The sequence below is a fragment of the Oncorhynchus kisutch genome, linkage group LG8, assembly GCF_002021735.2.
Source record: "Oncorhynchus kisutch isolate 150728-3 linkage group LG8, Okis_V2, whole genome shotgun sequence".
In the NCBI taxonomy this organism is placed as follows: Eukaryota; Metazoa; Chordata; class Actinopteri; order Salmoniformes; family Salmonidae; genus Oncorhynchus; species Oncorhynchus kisutch.
Genome location: NC_034181.2, coordinates 50708004 through 50734020, shown reverse-complemented (window position 1 = coordinate 50734020; position 26017 = coordinate 50708004). Strand labels below are relative to the sequence as shown.

The 26017-nt window shown below is 39.3% G+C and overlaps 1 long non-coding RNA gene across 2 annotated transcripts in view; it reads right to left on the bottom strand.

Annotated features, from left to right (window-relative positions):
- Window positions 1-26017, bottom strand: part of LOC109895576 (uncharacterized) — an 82404-nt gene that overhangs the window by 3689 nt on the left and 52698 nt on the right. The window lies entirely within an intron of this gene.

Genomic DNA, 26017 nt, shown 5'->3' with positions numbered 1-26017 from the left:
AGCTGTTCAGGAGTCTTATGGCTTGGGGGTTAGAAGCTTCTTGGACCTAGCCTTGGTGCACCGGTACCGCTTGCCGTGCGGTAGCAGAGAGAACAGTCTATGACTAGGGTGGCTGGAGTCATTGAACATTTTTAGGTCCTTCCTCTGACACCGCCTGGTATAGAGGTCCTGGATAGCAGGAAGTTTGGCTGGGCCATACCTATTACCCTCTGTAGTGCCTTGCAGTTGGAGTCTGAGAAGTTGCCATACTAGGCAGTGATGCAACCCGTCAGGATGTTCTCAAAGGTGCAGCTGTAAAACCTTTTCAGGATCTGAGGACCCATGCCAAATCTTTTCAGTCTCCTGAGGGGAAATAGGTTTTGTCGTGCCTTCTTCACGACAGTCTTGGTGTGCTAGGACCATGTTAGTTTGTTGGTGATATGGACGCCAAGGAACTTGAAGCTCTCAACCGGCTCCACTACAGCACAATCGATGAGAATGGGGATGGGCTCGGTCCTCCTTTTCCTGTTGTCCACAATCATCTCCTTTGTCTTGATCACATTAAGGGAGAGGTTGTTGTCCTTGCACCACACGGTCAGGTCTCTGGTCTCCTACTTATAGGCTGTCTCATCGTTTTCGGTGATCAGGCCTCCCACTGTTGTGTCCTCAGCAAACTTAATGATGGTGTTGGAGTCGTGTCTGGCCGTGCATCAGACACAGCACAGATAAATGTTTATGCAGTCTAGGTTCAATTATTTCAACCATTATACAATATATTCCATTGTTTATGGTAGCCATCTCAGGTCAAAGAGAGCTTCTGTACACTAGCACTAGAGCAACTAGATATGCTGTTTTAAGAAACTGTACTGCCTGCCTGATCTCCAGGGTAGTGGTACGAATAGGACATAAAGCCTGATTCTCTCACAGTGTGGACATCTTATGCCCATCCTCCCCAGCCTTTTGACAGATTTTTGATGCTGCCAGATGGGTGGCAGCCAATGAAATACTTCACTTTGGTCCACTTCTTATAATTTGATTGTGATGTATGATGTGGCACAACTAGCTAATATATATATATGGGAGTAAGGGAATATAATATCAATGTGTATTTCAACGCATATTTTGTGTTTTATAAACTGCATTGCCTTGTTATACCACCAGTGTACTGTATGTTATAGTATGCCGTTAACTAATCACGGCTACGTGTCCCTGTAAGCATTTGTATGGCATTGATGTTGCAACAGTGCTTTACGACAGTTGAAAGGTCATGAAAACACTTACTTTTTACTTATTAAAAACGAATGAACATTATAGCACAGGTGAACTCATTTCAAAACAGTTCAATTAGATACATTTCTAGATCACTTACTGGGATTTCAGTCTTTTTGAATGCTCATCCTGATTTCAAAGCAGTCAATTTTACAGGTCAGTCTGGGGAATTTAGTTTGAGCTTCTGTTGGCAAGGATCTGCTGCAGTCCCGGGCTGGCCAGTGAATAAAAACATACATTTTGACGTAGATCAGATCGATCAATCGGGGCATTAAATTTAATACAGTGGGCTTACTCAGATCTAACACTTAATAGGGTTGTGGAAGGGTTCTCACCTGGCCGCATCCCTCCCGTTCCTCAAGGGAGGGTTTCCTGCTCTAGTTATACCAGCTCAGCTGTAGTCAATTGAACCCCTTTGGGTTGGGGAACCTGTTCATGTTGGGGAACCTCTACGGGTTGGGGTTCCGGGGGCTTTCCCTGGGATTCCTCTCTCCCCCTTGGCTTTCCCAGGGACTCCCTTCTCCAGTGGGTGTGCTTTCAAGAGGGTGTTTGTTTTCTTCTGTTAGCTATTTGTTCAAAGGTTACATGGAAGTTCCTTCCATCTCATATTGTTCACAAAAACAGCAAACCTGGTTTCAAGAAACAGATAAAGCAACACCTTATGGCACAACACCTCTCCCCTATTTGACCTATATAGTTTGTGTGTATGTACTGATATGTGAGCTACATGTGCCTTTTTAAAAAACGTTTGTAGTTCTGTCCTTGAGCTGTTCTTGTCTATTGATGTTCTGTATTATGTCATACTGTATTATGTGTCATGTTTTGTGTAGACCCCAGGAAGTGTAGCTGCTGCTTTTGAAACAGATAATGGGGATCCTAGTAAAATTGGGGGAGAAAGGAGCGAATATAGCCCGGATGGTCAGTCTTATTGCTCTTTCGACCCTGCAACAATAATACAGTGTAACTATCAATATACACAGCTAGTTTGCTAGCAACATTTAGAAACACTTGCCTGGTTAGTTTCCAATTTTGTCTGGATACACAAGTTTCTGGCTGATCTTATGATATGCCTTCACATTGTCACTATATTGACTAGCTATTACCAGAGATGTATCAGTCTATTTACTAAGTCTTGGTGACATAGTAGCTATGGTGGGTATCTAGCTATCTAACGTTAGCTATATTGAGTGCTGAATGGGGGTGACAGCTAAACAAACAACAGTCAGAAACCAAGTCACTTCGTAGATAAGTTATATTATAGTTCAATGTGCACTATCTAGGTAATTGTTGTTACCTCTTTTTGCCTCACTAAATGTTTACCACAAACATACAGTGCATTCGGAAAGTATTCAGACACCTTGACTTTTTCCACATTTTGCTATGTTACAACCTTATTCTGAATTGTATTTAATTAAATTAAATCCTTGTCAATCTACACACAATACCCCATAATGACAAAGCCAAAACAGGTTTTTGACTCACCGCCTCAATTCGGTCTTATGTAGCAACATTTGAAATTGTGTTTTTTACATTGGATAAAAGTAGAGACTGGTATATCATGATATATCATAAACTGCAGATGAGGGACAATGGGAAAGTAAATATGTTTTCAAAGTTGATAAACTTTTGATAAAATGGCCCTTGAATGTTTTGGTAAACTACTGGAGAGCTATTCTTTGTCAAGACCCATTCAGCATCTTTCACACCCTCTTAAGCCTTAGCCCCACGCATCTTTTAAGTATCCACACGTGAGGACATGTCCTAAACAGACTGAGTAGTGTAGGAAATAACCAAAGATTTCAAGACTAAAGCTGGTAAAAGTAGTAGCCTACAATAAGGAAAAACTACAGTTAACTATAAACTTTATCTAGTCATTGGCCTGCAGTGCCTTGCAAAAGTATTCACCACCCATGGCGTTTTTCCTATTTTGTTGATTTACAACCTGTAATTTAAATGGATTTTTATTTGGATTTCATGTAATGGACATGCACAAAATAGTCCAAACTGGTGAAGTGAAATTATAAAAATAACTTGTTAAAAAAAACTGAAAAGTGGTGCATGCATAAAAAAACAACATCCACACAGTGAAGCAAGGTGGTGGCAGCATCATGTTTTTCCATCGGCAGGGACTGGGAAACTGGTGAGAATTGAAGGAATGATGGATGGCACTAAATGGAGGGAAATTCTTGAGGGAAACCAGTTTTAGTCTGCCAGAGATTTGAGACCGGGACGGAGGTGCACCTTCCAGCAGAACAATGACCCAAAGCATACTGCTAAAGCAACACTCGAGTGGTTTAATGGCAAACATTTAAATGTCTTGGAATGGCCTAGTCAAAGCCCAGACCTCAATCCAATTGAGAATATGTGGTATGACTTAAAGATTGCTGTAAATCAGCAGAACCCATCCAACATGAAGGAGCTGGAGCAGTTTTGCCTTGAAGAATGGGCAAAAATCCCAGTGGCTAGATGCGCCAAGTTTATAGAGATATGCCCCAAGAGACTTGCAGTTGTAATTGCTGCTGAAGGTGGCTCTACAAAGTGATGAGTTTGGTGGGGGGGTTCAGTTTTTTTTGGTCTAATTTCTTGTTTGTTTTAACAATAACAATTATTTTGAATCTTCAAAGTGGTAGGCATGTTGTGTAAATCAAAAATAAACAAATCCCCCTTAAATCTATTTCAATTCCAAGTTGTAAGGCAAACAAATAGGAGGGGGGTGGGGGGGTGAATATTGTTGCAAGGCACTGTACCTAGAGAGTTTATCTGTATTTTTTGTAGCTGTCTACATACCACCACAGACCATTGCTTGCCCTAAAACCATGCTCAATGAGCTGTTTACCGCCATAAGCAAACAGGAAAACGCTCCAGAGGCAGCGCTCCTAGTGGCAGGGGACTTTAATGCAGGGAAACTTAAATCATGTTTACCTAATTTCTATCAGCATGTTAAATGCGCAACCAGAGGGAGAAAAACATTCTAGACCACCTTTACTCCACACACAGAGACGCGTACAAACCTCACCCTCCATTTAGCAAATCTGTTCAAATGAATCTGACCAAGTCCTCCCGATTCCTGCTTACAAGCAAAAAATAAAGCAGGAAGCACCAGTACCTCGGTCTATAAAAAAGTGGTCAGATGAAGTAGACTGCAGGACTGCTTTGCTAGCACAGACTGGAATATGTTCCGGGATAATTCTGATGGCTTTGAGGAGTACACCACATCAGACACAGGCTTTATCAGTAAAGTGCATTGAGGATGTCATCCCCATAGTGATTGTACGTACATAACCCAACCAGAAGCCATGGATTACAGTCAACATTCGCACTGAGTTTAAGGGTAGAGCTGCCGCTTTCAAGGAGCGGGACGCTTTGTCTAGGTCCAAGACTCTCCTAAATAGCTTATACCCCGAAGCCATAAGACTCCTGAACAGCTAATCAAATGGGTACCCAGACTATTTGCATTGCCCCACCCACCTCTCTGGAACACTGCTACTACTCTGTTATTATCCATGTATAGTCAATTTAATAACTCTACCTACATGTACATATTACCTTGACACCGGTGCCCACGCACATTGACATTAACTATGTACCGGTACTCCATTTATATAGCCCCGCTATTGTTATTTACTGCTGCTCTTTAATTATTTGCTATTCTTATCGCTTACTTTTTTTATATATATATTTTTGGGGGGTATTTTCTTAACTGCATAGTTTTTTTTAAAGGGGTGGATCAGCTTAATATGCGGAAAGAATATTGGTTCCATCAATGTAATTGTCTGCATCATTTCCAATCCCCCATATATATTTTTTGGTAAATATATATATATCCATACACACATGCATACGTATACACATATATACACATACCTATATAGACATACATCATTTTTTTAAGAATATACCTTTAGTATTATTCCTGGCAAACTCTACCACTGATCCCCCAATTGGAGTAAACTAATAAACACTTCGGCTTTTACCTTCAATTTATACATCTTATACACATTTTACATACACAGTCTGTTTTACAATAGTAATTTTTTGTTTGTTTTTAATCCTTCCTCTATTTCTGATGTCCATTCAGTTTGATTTCTATTTGTAAATGTGCTATTTCACAAAGGTTCTGAACATACATGTATATACAGTGCCTTGCGAAAGTGTTTGGCCCCCTTGAACTTTGCGACCTTTTGCCACATTTCAGTCTTCAAACATAAAGATATAAAACTGTAATAATTTTGCACGCCCAATTTTTCAGTTTTTGATTTGTTAAAAAAGTTTGAAATATCCAATAAATGTCGTTCCACTTCATGATTGTGTCCCACTTGTTGTTGATTCTTCACAAAAAAATACAGTTTTATATCTTTATGTTTGAAGCCTGAAATGTGGCACAAGGTCGCAAAGTTCAAGGGGGCCGAATACTTTCGCAAGGCACTGTACATTTTACAGATCCCTTATGTTTTACATGTTTTATCTTGCTATTAGTCCCATCCTTCAGCTCCATTCAACCTCTCCTATCGATCTCTCAACATCATCCATTTTGGATTTCTATTTGTCATATATTTTTCAACTGTGCTGTGATGCTTCACAAACAAATTGAACCTTTCTATTCTCATAGCTTCTACAGATTGTAAATTAAAAATATTTTTTTTGCTAAAATAATTATTATATTATTGATTGACTGACTATATGGCTTTTCAAATCACCCAGTATTGCTGTCTGCAGCATTAGTTCTAGGCAAATGTTGCAATTCTTCAGCCATTCCTGGACCTGTGACCAAAAACAAGCTACATATGGACAATGCCAAAATAAATGATCTAATGACTCTGCGTCCTCAAAGCACAATCTGCAGAGTTGGGAAGATTGTATCCCCCATACATATAACATTATATTAGTTGCAATAATTTTGTATAGTAATTTAAATTGAATTTTCTTTGCATCCGGCATTGTTTTGCATATCAATTCATAAACCATGTGTACATCGAAAATCTCTTCCCAACTATTTTTCAATGTATATGGCACAGCTGTCAGTTTTTGGTCCTTAAATTATATTGGTATATGTTTATATTTATCACACTTTTCTTTAACCATTTATGTTCTTTAATACAGGGCCGACATACAAGTTCCTTACTTTTTTCCCCTTCTACTTGCCTCTTACATTTTTGTGGTAATGTTGCAATTAATTGGTTGTCATTTTGGGTAGAGCAGACATTTCCATATGTCTGTGTTAGCTGCATGTGTGACATAACTCCACCAGTCCAATTTATGATATCATTCACAAAAATGTGACCTTTTTAAAAAAAATCTTCGAAAAATACAGTTCTTTTTTAATCAATTAGTATATTTGAATTTAACCACAATATTTATTGTATTATTTGTTCTGTCTTTTCAGGTGGATTAAACTGAAATTGCAACCAACTTTATAAGGCTTGTTTAAAAAATAAAGATATTTTGGAGATTATTTCCTTTTCAAACAGTCGAAAGTGGGCCGGTGTAATCTGAATAAAGGAAAAAAGGCCCTTCTTGAACATAGCATGAGACATTCGTACCAATTTACTAGAGAACCAGTTTGGATTTAAGTATAACTTTTTTATGACTGATGCCTTTAGAGATAGCTCTAATGCTTTAATATTTAATCATTTCTGCCCTCTGAATTTATATTTGTTATATAAATTGGCCCTTTTAATTTTATCTGGCTTGCCGTTCCAAATAAAATAGAATATTTTATGTTCATATAATGTAAAAAGTAGGTCACTAGGTGTAGGCAAAACCATAAGCAAGTAGGTAAACTGTGATATGACTAAAGAGTTAATCAGGGTGATTTTTCCACAAATAGACAGGTATTTTCCTTTCCATGCTAGCAAGATCTTATCTATTTTTGCTAATTTTCTATACAAATTTATTGGAGTGGGATATTTTCTTTCTCTTGGGATTTGTATACCGAGTATGTCCACATCTCCGTCAAACCATTTTATTGGTAAACTACATGGTAATGTTAAATAAATAAAAATTTGTGATCCAATACGTAATAGTACATTTATCATAATTTGGTTTTAATCCAGAGAGAATAGCAAAAGTATCTAGATTCTCTATGAGGCCGCGGAGAGACTCTATTTGGGGTTTCAAAAGAAAACATGAATTATCAGCGTTAAATGACACCTTAGTTTATAAGCCACGGATTTCTAATCCCTTAATATTATTGTTTGATCTAATCTTAACTTCTTAATAAGGTATAGGGGGCAGCATTTTCACTTTTAGATAAATAGCGTGCCCAATTTCAACTTCCTGCTACTCATGCCAAGAATATAAGATATGCATATTATTAGTAAATTTGGATAGAAAACACTCTGGAGTTTCTAAAACTGTTTGAATCATGTCTGTGAGTATAACAGAATTTATGTAGCAGGCAAAACTCAGAGGATTAACCGTTCCGAATTTTTATTTTTTTATTTTGAGGTCTCTGTCTGTTCAGTGATTACTCATTGGGAAACGATATTTCTTAGGAACTTGTTTTCAGTTCCTACCGCTTCCACTGGATTTCACCAGTCTTCGGAATTTGGTTGAGGTTATTCCTTTGTGCAATGAAGAAGTACGGCCATCTAGGATCTGCGTAACACTGTAACACATTTCAAGACATTGAAATGTAGCTTGTTTTGTTGTCTTCCTGTATTGAACACAGATAGACCCGTCTTCAATTTGATCGATTATTAACTTCTTGAATCTAGGGGGCACTATTTTCATTTTTGGAAAAAAAACGTAAACGGGCTATTTTGTCAGGACAAGATGCTAGAATATGCAAATAATTGACATTTTAGGATAGAAAACACTCTAAAGTTTCCAAAACTGTAAAAATATTGTCTGTGAGTATAACAGAACTGATATTGCAGGCGAAAGCCTGAGAAAAATCCAATCAGGAAGTGACTCTTATTTAGAAACCTCTGCGTTCCAATGCGTCCCTATTGAGCAGTGACTGAGATATCAACCAGATTCTTTTTTCTATGGCTTCCCTAATATGTCTAGTGTCACAATTCTTTCGAATTTTGTGTCAATTACACACGTATAAGAACTGTATCAACATACTTTAGTCGTATTTTATTATCATAATTATTATTATTTTTTTACTTGTGCATAAGGCATATGTTTTGTCCATTTGCAATATGATTTCATAGGAAGTCAAAAGTCGAAAATGTGAACTTAAAAAAAAAAACGTATCACCCTCGTAAAAAAGTGCTTTCTGGACCGTTTTTCGAAATTGTTTCAATTTTATGTCAATTAATCATGTGTAAGAACTGTATGAATATGCTTTTGTAAAATGTTATTATCATATTTTTTTTTGTTTACTTGTGCATAAGGAATATGATTTGTCCATTTGCAATATGATTTCATAGGAAGTCAAAAGTCAAAGTCAAAAGTCACTTTTTTGGGGGCCAAATGCCATAAGAAATTTGACATGCTCAAAAATCTTGCAGAAATGCAAAATTGACTGGCCTGATGAACAAGGGATGGCCGGGCAGTGATAGTGGGTGTTCTCCATTGCTCGTTGTGTTGATTTCATTATGTCCATTTGTTTATGTTTTCTCACTTTTGCTAAGTCACTGTGCATTTGCAATATGGTGCAATGGGCATTTACCATCACGAATTTGTTATGCTATAAAAATCCTGCAGGAATGTGAAATTGCCTGGCCCGATGAACTCGGGATGGCTGGGCAGTGACTCTGGTTCTTCTCAATCGCTCGTTAGGGTTGATTTCAGAATGTCACTTTGGTGATGGTACCTCACTGTTTAAACATATTGCAAATGGACAAGAGTCACCAGCAAGTCACCGTCCATCAGTCAATTAGATATCATTCTGACACCAAACTGATACAAACTGACACCAAACCCACTTTTTCCAACTCGTTTAGTAGCCAACTATCACATACTTCAGAGCTGGCCCAAAATTCACAACGCCTTCTGTTCAAACCATAAAAAAACATAAAACACGTAGTTACGTTCTAGCTGCGGGTCCATTTCTTATGTCATGTGTAGGCCTAGCTGAGGCGACCACGAATCCCAAGTTTCGGGTTGATAGGTCATTTGGTGTCCGAGCAAAACCCTAATTGGTGCTGAAAATCCACTTGCTACGGGGTCCTTGAATGAGCTATCGGACAGAAACGTTGGGGTCTGTCTATATGGGCCTGTCTATATGGGCTGAGACGGTCGCAATGCACCTAGTATTGCGACTCGGGGACATTTCTAAATGTCGTCATTTTCGTGATGCAAAAATGAATTGAAGTCATTGCAAATGTACGAGGCTGTCTCTCGGTCCGAGATCCTTCTAGAGCCACGTAACTCACCACGCCCTATCGACCTGAGGTCTAGAACAGGATCTAAAGTTTCGGAACTCTAGGTCTGACGGTTCTTTAAAAGTTCCAACAAGGTTAACTAATGCAGGCAGTGTATGTCTCTATGCACCCCAATACGTCCCTCCTTCCAAGCTGTGTGTGTGTGTGATTTAGTTTTCCTTTGAAAATTTATGGGAAAAATGACTGATTTACAGTTCATGGGGGTTGCCTAATCACATTTATGAAGTTTTGGAAAGATCTGACTTTTTTAACCCCTCGAAACAGCCCCTGAGACACCAATTATGGCACGTCTGGTTGGCACAGAAAGCTATAAGTCAACACATATCCTCGTTGGGGTATGCTTTTACAGAATCCTGAGTTTTAAGTCTTTAAGCCCACCTGAGACGCAACTGTCTCAGCAAATGCAAATGCGCTACGCTAAATGCTAATAGCACTCGTTAAAACTCAAACGTTCATTAAAACACACATGCAGGGTAGTGAATTAAAGCTACACTCGTTGTGAATCTAGCCGACAAGTCAGATTATTAAAATGCTTTTCGGCGAAAGCATGAGAAGCTATTATCTGATAGCATTGCAACACCCCAAAATACCTGAATGCGACGTAGCCGGCTCTACACAAATAGCAGAAATCAAATATAAAACTTTCATTACCTTTGACGAGCTTCTTTGTTGGCACTCCTATATGTCCCATAAATATCACTATTGGGTCTTTTTTTTTATTAAATCGGTCCATATATACCCAAAATAGCCATCTATGGAAACTGTGTGATTCAGAAAAAAACACAGTTTGAAAACGCTACGTCATTTTTTTAAATTAAAAACGTCGACGATAAACTTTCACAAAACACTTCGAAATACTTTTGTAATCCAACTTTATGTATCAGTAAACGTTAATAATCTATCAAATTGATCACGGGGCGATGTGTATTCAATAGCTCCACGATTTCAAATCATCTTCCAAAATCTCTCTTCCAAAACTTCCTGTCGGAGACCGGATGGAAAGTGTTCTCTCTACTACGTTTGACCAAGAAACAAAGGCACCGCAAATGACGAGACTGGCGACATCGTGTGGAAGCTGTAGGAATTGAAATCTCGGCCCCATTTAATTTAGTTTCCATTCAACAATACATGCAAGTGGCGCATTGATACTTTTTTCAGTTTTCAGTTTTCAGATTTTCTTGCGCTTTTCGATGAAACACACGCTCTGTTATAGTCACAGCCGTGATTTAACCAGTTTTAGAAACGTCAGAGTGTTTTCTATCCACACATACTAATCATATACATATACTATATTCCTGGCATGAGAAGCAGGAAATGTTGCGCAATTTTTAACAGAATGTTAACTGACTGATTTACACAGGATTGAATGCACTATGTCTATCAAACTGCAGGCATGGATATACACTTTTAGGGTGATTTTAACCACTTCCGGTTGGTCCAGGAAGTTTAGAATCGACACAGGTAGACCTCATAGTGTCCTGATGGACTGTCATCGAAGACAGGTTCATAAGGCATTCATAACCCACATAGGCCTCAGGTTGAATTTAGAGGAGCAGGCAATGTATTCCTATGGGGAGAGAAGTCATTCTAATCTGTGAGATCAAAAAACCCTGTTTTACTGTTAAGGGTTAATGCTACACGGTCAAGGTTAGGCTTGCACAGATCGGGAGGACCTTAGGAACGTACCTGAGGTCGAATTGTGCTTCTTACCCTAACGGTTCTCTCACTGTCACCCAAAAGCAAATGACGTTGTGGGGCAGGCTTCATTTTGGGCCTACTTTTCTAATGGTCACTGCGCGATAGCTTCGCGTGGGATCTGAAGTGCTGTAAAGAGGAACTCTCTAACTACAGATTCAGGAACTTCTCCTTCTTTCTCCTGGATACCTGTAAGTACCAGATTCTCTCTCATGGATCTAGTTTGTATATCCAGTAAGGTTTCTCTCAGAACGGTGTCGTCCTTTTTAATTTCAATCTTATTGACATTCCCTTTAAGCTTGTTTGTTTCCTTCTCCAATGTTGCAGCTTTTTCATCACTCATCTCGAGGCTTGCCTTCAACTCTTTTATATCCTTACTAACTAATTCAAGTACACCCGGTTTGTCATTTATTGATTTTAACATATCGGTTTCGACCTTTACCATTCCCGGTGGTGAAAATATGAAATTGTCTGTGTCTGTAGAAGAGTCACGTTTTCGTTAACTGCATTGTTGGTTAAGTGCTTGTAAGTAAGCATTTTGCTGTAAGGTCTACCTGTTCTATTTGGCGCATGTGACAAATAGAATTTCATTTGATTTATACTTTATCACATCATGAGTGAGCTCACCAATGATCGAAATAATTGAATAAAACACTCTATAGAAATCGAAAGTAACCTGGTGAGGGGTAGTTTGGTCGCACCAACCAAAGATAATAAGAGGAGACAAGATGAGTTTGGTCTGTTTTATAGTATGTATGTTGAAGGGGTGGTGTCATCTACAATCATTCACTTCACTTCCGGAAATTTACTCACTCCCTTCCTTCACCCCGTTATAACATCTTTGGTCTGACAGATGTTTATGTGACACCCAGAATACATTGTAAAAAGTCAAGAAACATTGTGACACACATACACGTAGCTGGCAAATAGCTTAGTGTTAGCTCAATATAAATCAGTACAACATTCAAAAAACTATTATACACACGGAATGCATTATCTGTCACCAGGATTTGAAAACATTCGTATAAAATTTTTAATACATTATGCTCCTTAAGTAGATTCATACATACAGTTGAATTCGGAAGATTACATACACATAGGTTGGAGTCATTAAAGCTAATTTTTCAACCACTACACACATTTCTTGTTAACAAACTATAGTTTTGGCAAGTCGGTTAGGACATCTTTCCTTTGTGTAATGAAGAAGTACGGCGAAATTGAACGAGGGTCACTTGAAGTGTATTGTTAGATAGGGGCGCGTGACCAAAAAGCTAGCTACAGTTTGTTTTCCTCCTGTATTGAACACAGATCATCCCGACTTCAATTGTATTGATTATTTACGTAAAAAAATACCTAAAGTTGTATTACAAAAGTAGTTTGAAATGTTTTGGCAAAGTTTACAGGTCACGTTTGAGATATTTTGTAGTCACGTTGCGCAAGTTGGAACCGGTGTTTTTCTGGATCAAACTCGTTTTGGATATATATCGATGGAATTAATTGAACAAAAGGACCATTTGTGATGTTTATGGGACATATTGGAGTGCCAACAAAAGAAGCTCGTCAAAGGTAAGGCATGAATTATATTTTTATTTATGCGTTTTGTCTACAGGGTTGAAATATGCTTTTCTCTCTTTGTTCACGGAGTTGCTATCCTCAGATAATAGCATTGTTTGCTTTCGCCGAAGAGCTTTTTTGAAATCTGACGTGTTGCTGGATTCACAACAAGTGTAGCTTTAATTTGCTATCTTGCATGTGTGATTCAATGAAAGTTATAGTAATGTATTTGAATTTGGCGCTCTACATTTTCCCTGGCTTTTGGCCAGGTGGGACACTAGTCCCGCATATCCCAGAGAGGTTAAACAGCTTGGAAAATTCCAGAAAATGATTAAATGTCTTTAGAAGATTCTGATAGGCTAATTGACATCATTTGAGTCAATTGGAGGTATAACTGTGGATGTTTTCCAAGGCCTACCTTCAAACTCAGTGCCTCTTTGCTAGGCATCATGGGAAATCAAAAGAAATTAGCCAAGACGTCAGAAAATGTTTTGTAGAACTCCACAAGTCTGGTTCGTGTTTGGGAGCAATTTCCAAACTACTGAAGGTACCATGTTCATGTATAAACACCATGGGACCACGCAGACGTTATACCACTCAGGGAGGAGAATCATTCTATCTCCTAGAGATGAACGTACTTTGGTGCGAAAAGTGCAAATCAATCCCAGAACAACAACAAAGGACCTTGTGAAGATGCTGGAGGAAACAAGTATCTATATCCACAGTAAAGAGTATCTATATCCACAGTAAAACGAGTCCTATGTCGATATAACCTGAAAGGCTGCTCAGCAAGGAAGAAGCCACTGCTCCAAAACCGCCATAAAAAAGCCAGACTACTGTTTGCAATTCCACATCGGGACAAAGATCTCCCTTTTGGAGAAATGTCCTCTGGTCTGATGAAACAAAAATAGATAATGACCATCGTTATGTTTGGAGGAAAAAGGGGGGAGGCTTGCAAGCTGAAGAACACCATCCCAACCGTGAAGCACGGGGATGGCAGCATCATGTTGTGGGGGTGCTTTGCTGCAGGAGGGACTGATGCACTTCACAAAATAGATGGCATCATGGAGGTAGGAAAGTTATGTGGATATAATGAAGCAACATTTTAAGACATCAGTCAGGAAATTTAAGCTTGGTCGGAAATGGGTCTTCCAAATGGACAATGACTCCAAGCATACTTCCAAAGTGTGGCAAAATAGCTTAAGGACAACAATGTCAAGATATTGGATTGGCCATCACAAAGCCCTGATCTCAATCCCATAGAAAATGTGTGGGCAGAACTGAAAAAGCATTTGCAAGGAGGCCTACAAACCTGACTCAGTTACACCAGCTCTGTCAGGGGGAATGGGATAAAATTCACCAAACTTATTGTGGGATGCTTGTGGAAGGCTACCTGAAACGTTTGACCAAAGTTAAGCAATTTAAAGGCAATGCTACCAAATACTAATTGAGTGTATGTAAACTTCTGACCCACTAGCAATGTGATGAAAGAAATAAAATATCAAATAAATAATTCTCTACTATTATTCTACTATTATTCTGACATTTCACATTCTTAAAATAAAGCGGTGACCATAACTGATCTAAAACAGTGCATTTTTACTAGGATTAAATGTCAGGAATTGTGAAAAACTGAGGTGTATGTAAACATCCAACTTCAATTGTACCTACATACTGTATGTGCCTACAGTAGAAACAACAACACGATATACAGAAAATAAGGACCTTACTTTGAAAGGAACACACACATGTCCAAAGTTATTATTTGTATGGAAAACAACAAGGCAATGCGAGCGCCATCCAGAAAATGTTCCAATTCGTGCAAGACTGCGCAAATATCTGCATACCACCTCGTGTCTTTAGTCAGAGTTTGAAGCACTTTACATGTGCAGCTGCAGACTGTTGGTATCCTGGTCTGGTAGGTGAGGTTCTTCTTCCTTTTGTGTTGGTTCAAAGTTTTAACTATTTCCCAAATGCAGCTAATGCACCACACTTTTCTGGTCTGGTAGGTGAGATTATCTTCTCATCTAGTGTTGTGGTTGAGAGTTTCCGTGTTTCCAGCATTTCAATGTGTGGACCACGGTCTCACATATTTTGGTCTGTTATATTCATTCTTAGTCAGTGGTTTTTAAGGTGTCAAAACCGGCCCAGCCCGCCCCTCACCTCACCTCTTCTGTGGGTGAGAGGGGTCTCGTCATCATCAGCTATTTGCCAAGCAGATCTGAGGCCTTGGATCCTCATCCAGGAGAGTCATGACACAAGCTTTGTCATCGATTCCTTGTAGAGACACCACACCGCTGCTTTTGTCACATGAGATGGCAGCAGCTTTCAACCAAAGTGTTTGTGTCCTGGGTGGCATCCTGGTAATACTATTGCATTATCCTCTGCATAGTTGTTGATGAAGTTGCCTCACGCTTCAGGTGCAACCTATGCTTGCTTGGGCCAGTTATCTTTTTGATGGGAGGCATTAGACCATATCATAAATTAACACAATATATGTCACAACAGGTCTCCTCAGGTGTGAAGACAGTGTTATGACCATATTATAACAGGCTATGACATGTTATGTTAGCTGTTGACATATTATGAAACGGTTATGACCGTGTTATGACGCTGGCAAATTGTTACCGAAAAAGTAATTTAGAAATTCTTCGGTCTTCATTTAAAACAAGTTGTCATCCAGTAGGCTTTGATTAAATGTCCATTACCCTCGCCGTTGTGGAAATTTTATACTAGGAAGGTGTATACCAATTATTTGACAGTCCGACTGCATTCGTTCCCCTATCAACACTTTTTAAACTTTTGGTGTCAGCGAGAATGACATAAGAAAGTAATCAAGATGACTAGCTCGATTGAGCTTCCGCAATGTATATCTCACTAGGTCAGGATATTTAAGCCTGCATAATGGTAATAGTGTGTAGTGTGATTTCCTTTACAGTACATTGAGGTACTTAAACCTGTTGTATAATCTCCCATCATAACAATAGAGTTATATTACTGTATTACTTTTAAGATCGATAAATTATTAGATATATTTTCAAAAAAGAATGGATCATGATTATTTGGACAAATCTGTTTATGGTCCAACAGCATATTTAAACGATGTCACCTTCCTTGCAGATCTGTTTATGGTCCAATAGCATATTTAAAAGATGTCACCTTCCTTGCGGATCTGTTTATGGTCCAATAGCATATTTAAAAGATGTCACCTTCCTTGCGGATCTGTTTATGGTCCAATAGCATATTTAAAATATGTCACCTTCCTTGCGGATCTGTTTATGGTCCAATAGCATATTTAAAAGATGTCACCTTCCTTGCGGATCTGTTTATGGTCCAATAGCATATTAAAAGATGTCACCTTCCTTGCAGGTCTGTTTGAACAGTTTGCACATTTGGTTCTAAATTATTGTAAATGTAATATCATCAACCCTTTTGAGTTTCTTTGCCCATGGGAGAAATATATTTGAACCCCCCCATGTCCTTTTTACACACAACTTCATCTAAAAGTGTTGAATGAGTTTTGTGTAAACAATAGATATGCCCCCTATTATATTAATCCAGACGTTAGACAGGATTCAATAGTGGTATGAGCAGTACTTGTGTGCAAAGCTATTTCCAATCCATTTTAAAGGAACTTGCAAGAAGATGGATTTGCTTTGCATAATCACCATAAGAGCTCCTCTCATCTCATCAATGGCTAATAAATCAGTAATCAAAGAGCTCTCTGCCCATTTGAGACATAATCAATTAATGTTAAGTACATGTTAATAACACTTAATTGATCCCCCTTATGCTTATTGAGAGTGAGTCGTGAAACATGGCACTGGGTTGCATACTTATGTTTCAACCCATTAACAGCTGTAAAGACAGCTAAACAATGACCGTGTCCTAATACCAATACTTGAGTCCTAAATAGTAGGCCTTTTGAATTTGCCCAAAAAATTTAGTTTAATAGTGTGTGACATTTCAAAAATGAAGTATACTTTAAAGGATGTTACACTCATTTTGGCTTTTCATCTATACTAAACGAAAATATAAATGCAACCTGTAAAGTGTTGGTCCAATGTTTCATGAGCTAAAGTAAAATATCCCAGAAATTTTCCATATGCACAAAATTCTTGTTTCTTTCAAATGTTGGGCACAAATGTGTTTACATCAATGTTAGTGAGCATTTCTCCTTTGCCAAGATAATCCATCCACCTGACAGGTGTGGCATATCAATAAACTGATTTTACAGCATGGTCATTGCACAGGTGTACCTTGTGCTGGGGACAATAAAAGGCCACTCTAAAATATTCAGTTTTGTCACACAACACAATGCCACAAATGACTGAAGTTTTGAAGGAGTGTGCAATTGGCATGCTTACTGCCTGAATGTCCACGAGAGCTGTTGCCAGAAAATGTCATGTGTAACCATGCTGGTACAGGACCTCCACATCCAGCTTCTTCACTTGTGGGATTGTGTGTGACCAGTCACCCGGACAGCTGATGAAACTGTGGGTTTGCACAACCAAAGAATTTCTGCACCAACTGTAAAAATTCATCTCAGGGAAGCTCATCTGCATGCTCGTTGTATTCACCTGACTGCAGTTCAGAGTCGTAACTGACTTCAGTGGGCAAAAGCTCCCCTTCGATGGCCCCAGGCACGTTGGACAAGTGTGCTCTTCAGGGATGAATCCCAGAATTTCGCAGCCACAATGCATTAGAAGAGGGGGTCTACGAGCTTTGATAGCTAGAGCTCTTCAAGTAAAAAACAACAACTTGGAAGATGACGAATAACGAAGCTTCTGCGGGGGTGGTCAAATGTAACTCATAGCAACATTAAATCCATTATTAAAAATTATGGCACCACAACAAACCTGCCAATAGATGGCCGCCCACCACAACTCACAGACCAGGCAAGGAGGTCATTAAATAGAGAGGCAACAAAGAGACCAAAGATGACCTTTAAGGAGCTGCAAAGCTCCACAGCGGAGATTGGAGTATCAGTCCATAGGCCCACTTTAAGCCGTACAATCCACAGAGATGGAAAAAAGCCATTACTTAAAGAAAAAAATAAGCAAACACCAAAAGGCATGTGGGAGACTCTCGAAACATATGGAAGAAGGTACTCTTGGCAGATGAGACTAAAATTGATATTTTTGGTAATCGCAGAAAACGTGCAAACCCAACACCTCTCATTAGCCCGAGAACACCATCTCCACAGTGAAGCATGGTGGTGGCAGCATCATGCTGTGGGAATGTTTTTCATCGGCAGGGACTGGGAAACTGGTCAGAATTGAAGGAATGATGGATGGCCCTAAATACAGGGACATTCTTGAGGGAAACCTGTTTCAGTCATTTTGGAATGGCCTAGTCAAAGCCCAGACTTCCATCCAATTGAGAATATGTGGATGACTTAATGATTGCTGTACACCTGCGAACCCATCCAACTTGAAGGAGCTGGAGCAGTTTTGCTTTGAAGAATGGGCAAAAATCCCAGTGGCTAGATGTGCCAAGCTTATAGAGACATACCCAAAGAGACTTGCAGCTGTAATTGCTGCAAAAGGTGGCTCTACAAAGTATTGGCTTTGTGGGGCTGAATAGTTATGTATGCTCAAGTTTTCTTTTTTGTTTTATTTCTTGTTTGTTTCATAATAAAAAATATTCGGTTGTCAATGAAATTATACAACCCCCCCCAAAAATCTATTTTAATTCCATGTTGTCAGGCAACAAAATAGGAAAAATGCCAAGCGGGTGAATACTTTCTCAAGTCTCTGTACATTCCTATTTTCCACAGTGGTGCTGGTCCCAATACTTATATTTGATTCTAGTTCTCCTGATTGTCACATCGGTTTATGTGTTTAATGACGTGATACTCTTGCTAGTATCACTTTATTAAAGCTTACATGTTGGCCTCTTGGCCTTCGTAATTTGCTCTACTAAACTAAATAAACCTGTCACGCCCTGGTCTTAGTATTTTGTGTTTTCTTTATTTATTTGGTCAGGCCAGGGTGTGATATGGGTTTATTTTGTGTTTATGTATTGGGGTTTTTCGTAGGTTTTGGGAGGTTATGGCTGTCTGAATTGGTTCTCAATTAGAGGCAGGTGATTATCGTTGTCTCTGACTGGGAACCATATTTAGGCAGCCATATTCTTTGAGTGTTTCGTGGGTGATTGTTCCTGTCTCTGTGTTATTTTGCACCAGTTTAGGCTGTTTCGGTTTTCACGTTACCTTTATTGTTTTTGTATTGTTCGTGTTTCATCTTCATTAAAGATGTATCGTATTAACCACGCTGCATTTTGGTCCGACTCTCTTTCACCGGAAGAAAACCGTAACAAAACCATCTTCGGTATAAAAATGTATTACATTTCAATAGCGCTTTTCATGATCCCAAAGCGTATCAAAAGCAAAAAACAAACAAGCAATACTTCATGAGTAGCCTAGCTATAGTTGGCTAGGTCAACCAACAAAGGCCAAGTCTGAGTGCATGCATTCTACAAAGATGGAGAGGGACCGTTCATGGCTTGATAAGAGGAAGGTCGTCAGAGAGATGGTTGACGAAGGTGGAGTCTGCTGCTCCGAAGATCACTGATTTCTCAATTTTTTTCCCAGTCTGAGCTCGTTTTGTTTTCCCGAATTCACAGTTTTCTGTTTTCTTGAATGCACCAAAAGTATTATGTTCCGGCCATGACATACTATATACTTTTTACTAACCAGTATGTGCTAAATAATATGTAGTACGATTAGTACACAATATGGAGTTTATGTAAATGCAGATTTCAGACACGGCCAGTCTGTAGCCCTAAAGGAATTGTACATGTTTAAAAACATGTTGTACAATAATTACACAATAAAATGTTGTACAAATGGAATTGTAACACATAGAAATGCATTCCATTCAGCTTTGCTGTACTTCATGAAGTTAGGAGTGCAGTTTTGTTCATAAACGCATTACAAATGTGTTAGAAACAGGTTATCAAGTCATTTCACATGCCAGGAACATTTCAAACAAAACGTGTTAATAACTGATCCCCAACTGAGTCTAGTTTTCTCTGTGTCAGATTGACCTAAGTATGGTTAAAATGTATGTTGTGTCTGGGTAAATGTTCTTTATTCTACAACATCATGTGACAGTCATAGCAATATGTTGTTGATTTGCTGTTTCCTTTGATCCTTTGATAAATTGCCTGATGCTTTCATGTAGCCATACAAATAGATAAAAAAATAGGCTGTAGGGAACTACATGCTGTAAGGTAGCTGTGTGGTAAGACAGGTGTACTCTGTTCTGATCTTAGCACAAGCAAACTGAAACAATCGTACCACGTTTTTTTTAACCACCAAATATATTTAAGATATTAGACCTGCAATCAGCTTCTACTGGTTACTTGTCATGTAGTGGGAGGTAGACTGGGGGGGTGGAGGGGAGTTCCAAATCCACGTCATTTCACACATTGCTACTGATCTACGAGAGGAAATTTTTTAGAGGGAGCAACGAGAGCTCCGTTGGGGATAGCTGGCTGTTCAGCACCCGGGCAGTTTGGGATGCAGTGACCCTTTACTGTAGCCCGCTGACCTTGGGTGATAAACTTTACACCTGGTGGCTGTAAAGTGGAATGGATTAATTAGCTAGCTAGTGCCATAGGTCTCCGCGAGGGTTGGCGGTGGGCGTGTAAGCACAGAGGGTGAGCCGTGACCTTTTTGTCTGTACTTGAGGAAAACATCAGTCATTATTGCGAAACCTCTCCCCCGGCGAGTGATACTCGGCAAGTCCCATGGGGATGCTGTCTCTGGCAAATTGAGTTCAGGAAGTGGTCAGGGATGCATTGTGTGCAGATTTCTCCTCAGTGAGCGATGTCTTCAGCACTCCTCCCACAAGTTTCTAGAAAACTTGTGTTTAGGGACAAAATGGCCCCTTTCATTATAACGTTGGAAATAGGAAATACTGTACATTACTAGCGTGTGGGGGATGTGTTTGCAGTCCTCATAAGTGCTAGCCAGCTAACTAATATTTATTAAAACAATTTTGGGGTTATACTAACCTGTTTGCAATCCCTTTAGCGTTGCTTGCTAGCTTGCTGCTAGCTACAAAGGTTAGATGCCTAGTTACAGAAACTACAGTTGTTAGCTATAGTGAACCCTTTGGAATTACCTGGATTTCTGCATAAATTGGTCATAAAATTTGATCTGATCTTCATCTATGTCACAACAATAGACAAGCATAGTGTGCTTAAACTAACAACACAAAAAGTATTGTAATTTTCTTGTCTGTATTCAATACATCATTTAAACATTCACAGTGTAGGTTGTAAAAAGTATGTTAGCACAATTAATTATTACTGTTGTCCTGATTAAAGAAACAATAAAACTGACCACCTGGAGCATCAACATTTGTGGGTTCGATCAGAGGCTAAAAATGGCCAAAAACAAAGACCTTTCTTCTGAATCTTGTCAGTCTATTCTTGTTCTGAGAAATGAAGGCCATTCCATGCGAGAAATTGCCAAGAAACTGAAGATGTCATAAACTAGTCCCTTCACAGAACAGCGCAAACTGGCCCTAACCAGAAAGGAAAGAGTGGGAGGTCCCGGTGCACAACTGAGCAAGAGGACAAGTACATTAGAGGGCCTAGTTTGAGAAACAGAACAGAACAGCTTCATTAAATAGTACACACAAACGACCAGTCTCAACTTCAACAGCAAAGAGGCGACTCCAGGATGCTGGTCTTCTAGGCAGATTTCCTCTGTCCAGTGTCTGTGTTATTTTGCCCATCTTAATGTTTAATTTTTATTGTCTAGTCTGAGATATGGCTTTTTCTTTGCAACTCTGCCAAGAAGGCCAGCATCCCGGAGTCGCCTCTTCACTGTTGAAGTTGAGACTGGTTTGAAGTCGAGTGATTGTGGAGGCCAGGTCACCTGATGCAGCACTCCAACACTCTCCTTCTTGGAAATTGTCCTGTTGATAGTCCCATGAAGAGCAAACCAGATGGGATGGCATATCGCTGCAGAATGATGTGGTAGCTATGCTAGTTAAGTGTGTCTTGAATTCTAAATAAATCACTGACAGTGGGAACCACACATGTGGAGAATATCTGTTCTCCTACTCTGTGTCTCAAAAAGACACAGCGGTTGGAACCAAAAATCGAACATTTGGATTCATTAGAGCAAAAGACAGATTTCCACCGGTCGAATGTCCATTGGTAATGTTTCTTGTCCCAAACAGGTCTCTTCTTCTTATTGGTGTCCTTTAGTCATGGATTCTTTGCAGCAGTTCGACCATGAAGGCCTAATTCTCGCAGTCTCCTCTTATCAGTTGATGTTGAGTTGTGTCTTACTTGAACACTGTGAAGCATTTTTTGGGGCTGCAATTTCTGAGGCTAGTAACTCTAATGAACTTAATCTCTTTATCAGAGGTAACTCTGGGTCTTCCACTCCTGTGTTGGTCCTGATGAGAGCCAGTTTCATCATAGCATTTGATGGTTTTTGCTACTGCACTTGAAGAAACTTTAAAAGTTCTTGACATTTTCTGTATTGAATGACGTTCATGTCTTAAAGTAATGATGGACTGTCATTTCTCTTTGCTTATCTTGCCAGATTATGAACTTGCTTTTTTACCAAATAGGGATATAATCTCTATACCACCTCTACAGTGGTTCTTCTTGTAAAAGTTGCGTCATACTGCAGCACAACTTGCGGGCTGCCACAGGATTCTACGGCAGGTTATTTAAGTGTCAGCCATTGTGGCAATTAATGCTTGTTAGTTCTAGTTTGACCACCAGAGGGCATCTTTGAGAAGCATTTGACTTTTTGTAATATTGGCTGTACTAGAGAATAATAAAAAAAAAATTGTAAGAATATGGGATTCATTTGATTAACATCATGGTGTTTCTATTCCAAGAAAATCGGAATAACGAAACCCCCAAGGTGAGGGAAATGTGGCGCTGTACAACGTAGGCTACTAAGAACAAAATAATCCTAACATTTCCACACCCTAAATGTAGTCTAACCAATACCCAAAAGGAGATTCAGTGAAAATATAAATCTCATTTATGGACTCGGTAAAATGGACTCACACATGTAACCTTTATTTAACTAGGCAAGTCAGTTCATTAAGAACAAATTCTTATTTATTAAGACAGCCTAAATCGGCTAAACCCGGACGACGCTGGGCCAATTGTGCACTGCCCAATGGGAATCCCAATCACGGCCGGTTGTGTTACAGCCTGGAGTCGAACCTGGGTGTCTGTAGGGACGCTTCTAGCACCGAGACGCAGTAGACCACTGCGCCACTCGGTAGCCCTGATTGAAGATCATCAAAGGCAATCAACATCGCTCTAATCACAGTCAGAAGACAGTTGAAGAATCTTGAGTGGACTTATGGAAAGGCTCTGTAAGACATTTTATATTATATATATTTCTTTCTTTTTTTTCCTCCAGAACATGAACCATGTGTATTCTCGTTTTGTACTGTTCGGTAGATCCGACCCAATGATTCATCTGACAAATAAAGACTTTGCTTGCTGCAGGCCGAGGCATGGATCACAGCTGGCGAGACATTCAATGATGTCATCTTCAGACGAATCAACCGTGGCCCTTGAGCAATTTAATCAAAATTGCTACAGAAAAAAAGGAAGAAGATCAAGCAGGCCGAGTTCCAAGCATTCTCTTCAAACTCCATGTGTGGGGAGCAATTTCTCGCCAGGGATCAGGCCCATATTTGATTTTTGATGGTAAGTTTAATTATTTACAAAGCTAAAGGTACATAAAATATTTTAGCCTACACCTCACGGACTGCTCTGTGTTCCACAATAATTCACTGTTTCCTCCTTTTTCAGGTATCATGGCTCGAAATTCAGAAATCATCAAGAGATATGCTGGACCTTATGTCAGAGAGGTGTTTCTGGGATCACATCGTTTCTTTCAAGGTAGAATTGTGACAATGTTTTGTTATGTTTAGGCCAATTTACATGTATATTTCTAGAATTCTAGTAATGTACCTAATGTTCGGCTAAATTCATTTTTTTTCTCCAAATGCTAACAATGACCCAAAACAATTGCAAATGAGGGCATAAATAATACAGTAGTAGTCGGAAGTTTACATACACCTTAGCCAAATACATTTAAACTCAGGTTTTCAAAATTCCTGTTATTTAATCCTAGTAAAGATTCCCTGTATAAGGTCAGTTAGGACCACCACTTTATTTTAAGAATGTGTAATGTCAGAATAAATGGTAGAGAGAGATTAATTTCTGTTTAATTTCTTTCATCACATTCCCAGTGGGTCAGAAGTTTACATACACTCAATTAGTATTTAGAAGCATTGACTTTAAATTGTTTAAATTTTGTCAAACATTTCGGGTAGCCTTCCAGAAACTTCCCACATTAAGTTGGTTGATTTTTGACCCATTCCTCCTGACAGAGCTGGTGTAACTGAGTTAGGTTTGTAGGCCTCCTTGCTCGCACACGCTTTTTCAGTTCTGCACACACATTTTCTATGGGATTGAGGTCTGGACTTTGTGATGGCCACTCCAATACCTTGACTTTGTTGTCCTTAAGCCATTTTTCCACAATTCTGGAAGTATGCTGGGGGGCATTGTCCATTTGGAAGACCCATTTGTGACCAAGTTTTAACTTCCTGACTGATGTCTTGAGATGTTGCTTCAATATATCCCCATAATTGTCCTTGCTCATGATGAAGGTTTTCTTTGAAATACATCCACAGGTACAACTATAATTGACTCAAATGATGTTAATAAGCCTATCAGAACCTTCTAAAGCCATGATATAATTTTCTGGAATTTTCCAAGCTGTTTAAAGGCACAATCAACTTAGTATATGTAAATGTATGACCCACTGGAATTGTGATGCAGTGAATTATAAGTGAAATAATCTGTCTGCAAACAATTGTTGGAAAATTCACTTGTGTTGTGCACAAAGTAGATATCCCAACCGACTTGCCAAAACTATAGTTTTTTTAACAGGAAATGTGTGGAGTGGTTGAAAAACTTGTTTTAATGACTCCAACCTAAGTGTATGAAAACATCCGACTTCAAATGTAACTTGTTAAAGAAAAATACAAAAAAAATGAAAAGTGGCACGTGCATATGTATTCACCTCCTTTGCTATGAAGCCCCTAAATAATTTCTGTTGCAACCAATTACCTTCAGAAGTCACATACTTAGTTAATTAAAGTCTACCTGTGTGCATTCTAAGTGTCATATGATCTGTCACATAATCTCAGTGTATATATACACCTGTTCTGAAAGAACCCAGAGTCTGCAACACCACTAAGCAAGGGGAACCACCAAGCAAGCGGCACCATGAATACCAAGGAGCTCTCCAAACAGGTCAGGGACAAAGTTGTGGAGAAGTACAGATCAGGGTTGGGTTATAAAAATATCTGAAACTTTGAACATCCCATGGAGCAACAATAATTCCATTATTTAAAATGTTTAAGCATATGGCACCACAACAAACCTGCCAAGAGAGGGTGCCTACCACAACTCACGGACCAGGCAAGGAGGGCATTAATCAGAGAGGCAACAAAGAGACCAAAGATAACCTTGAAGGAGCTGCAAAGCTCCACAGCGGAGATTGGAGTATTTGTCCGTAGGCCACTTTAAGCCGTACACTCCACCGAGATGGGCTTTATGGAAGAGTGGCTCGAAAAAAGCCATTGCTTAAAGATAAAATTAAGCAAACACATTTGGTGTTCGCCAAAAGACATGAGGGAGACTCTCAAACATATGGAAGAAGGTACTCTGGTCAGATGAGACTCTAATGGAGCTTTTTGGCCATCAAGGAAAACACTATGTCTGGCTCAAACCCAACACCTCTCATCACCCCATGAACAGCATCCACACAGTGAAACATGGTGGTGGCAACATCATGCTGTGGGGATTTTTCAATTGGCAGGGACTAGGAAACTGGTTAGAATGATGGATGCTAAATACAGGGACCTTTTTGAGGGTAACCTGTTTCAGTCTTCCAGAGATTTGAGACTGGGACGGAGATTCACCTTCCAGCAGGACAATGACCCAAAGCATACTGCTAAAGCAACACTCGAGTGGTTTAAGCGGAAACATTTAAAAGTCTTGGAATGGCCTTGTCAAAGGCCAGACCTCAATCCAATTGAGTATCTGTGGTATGACTTAAAGATTGCTGTACATCCAACTTGAAGGAGCTGGAGCAGTTTTGCCTTTAAGAA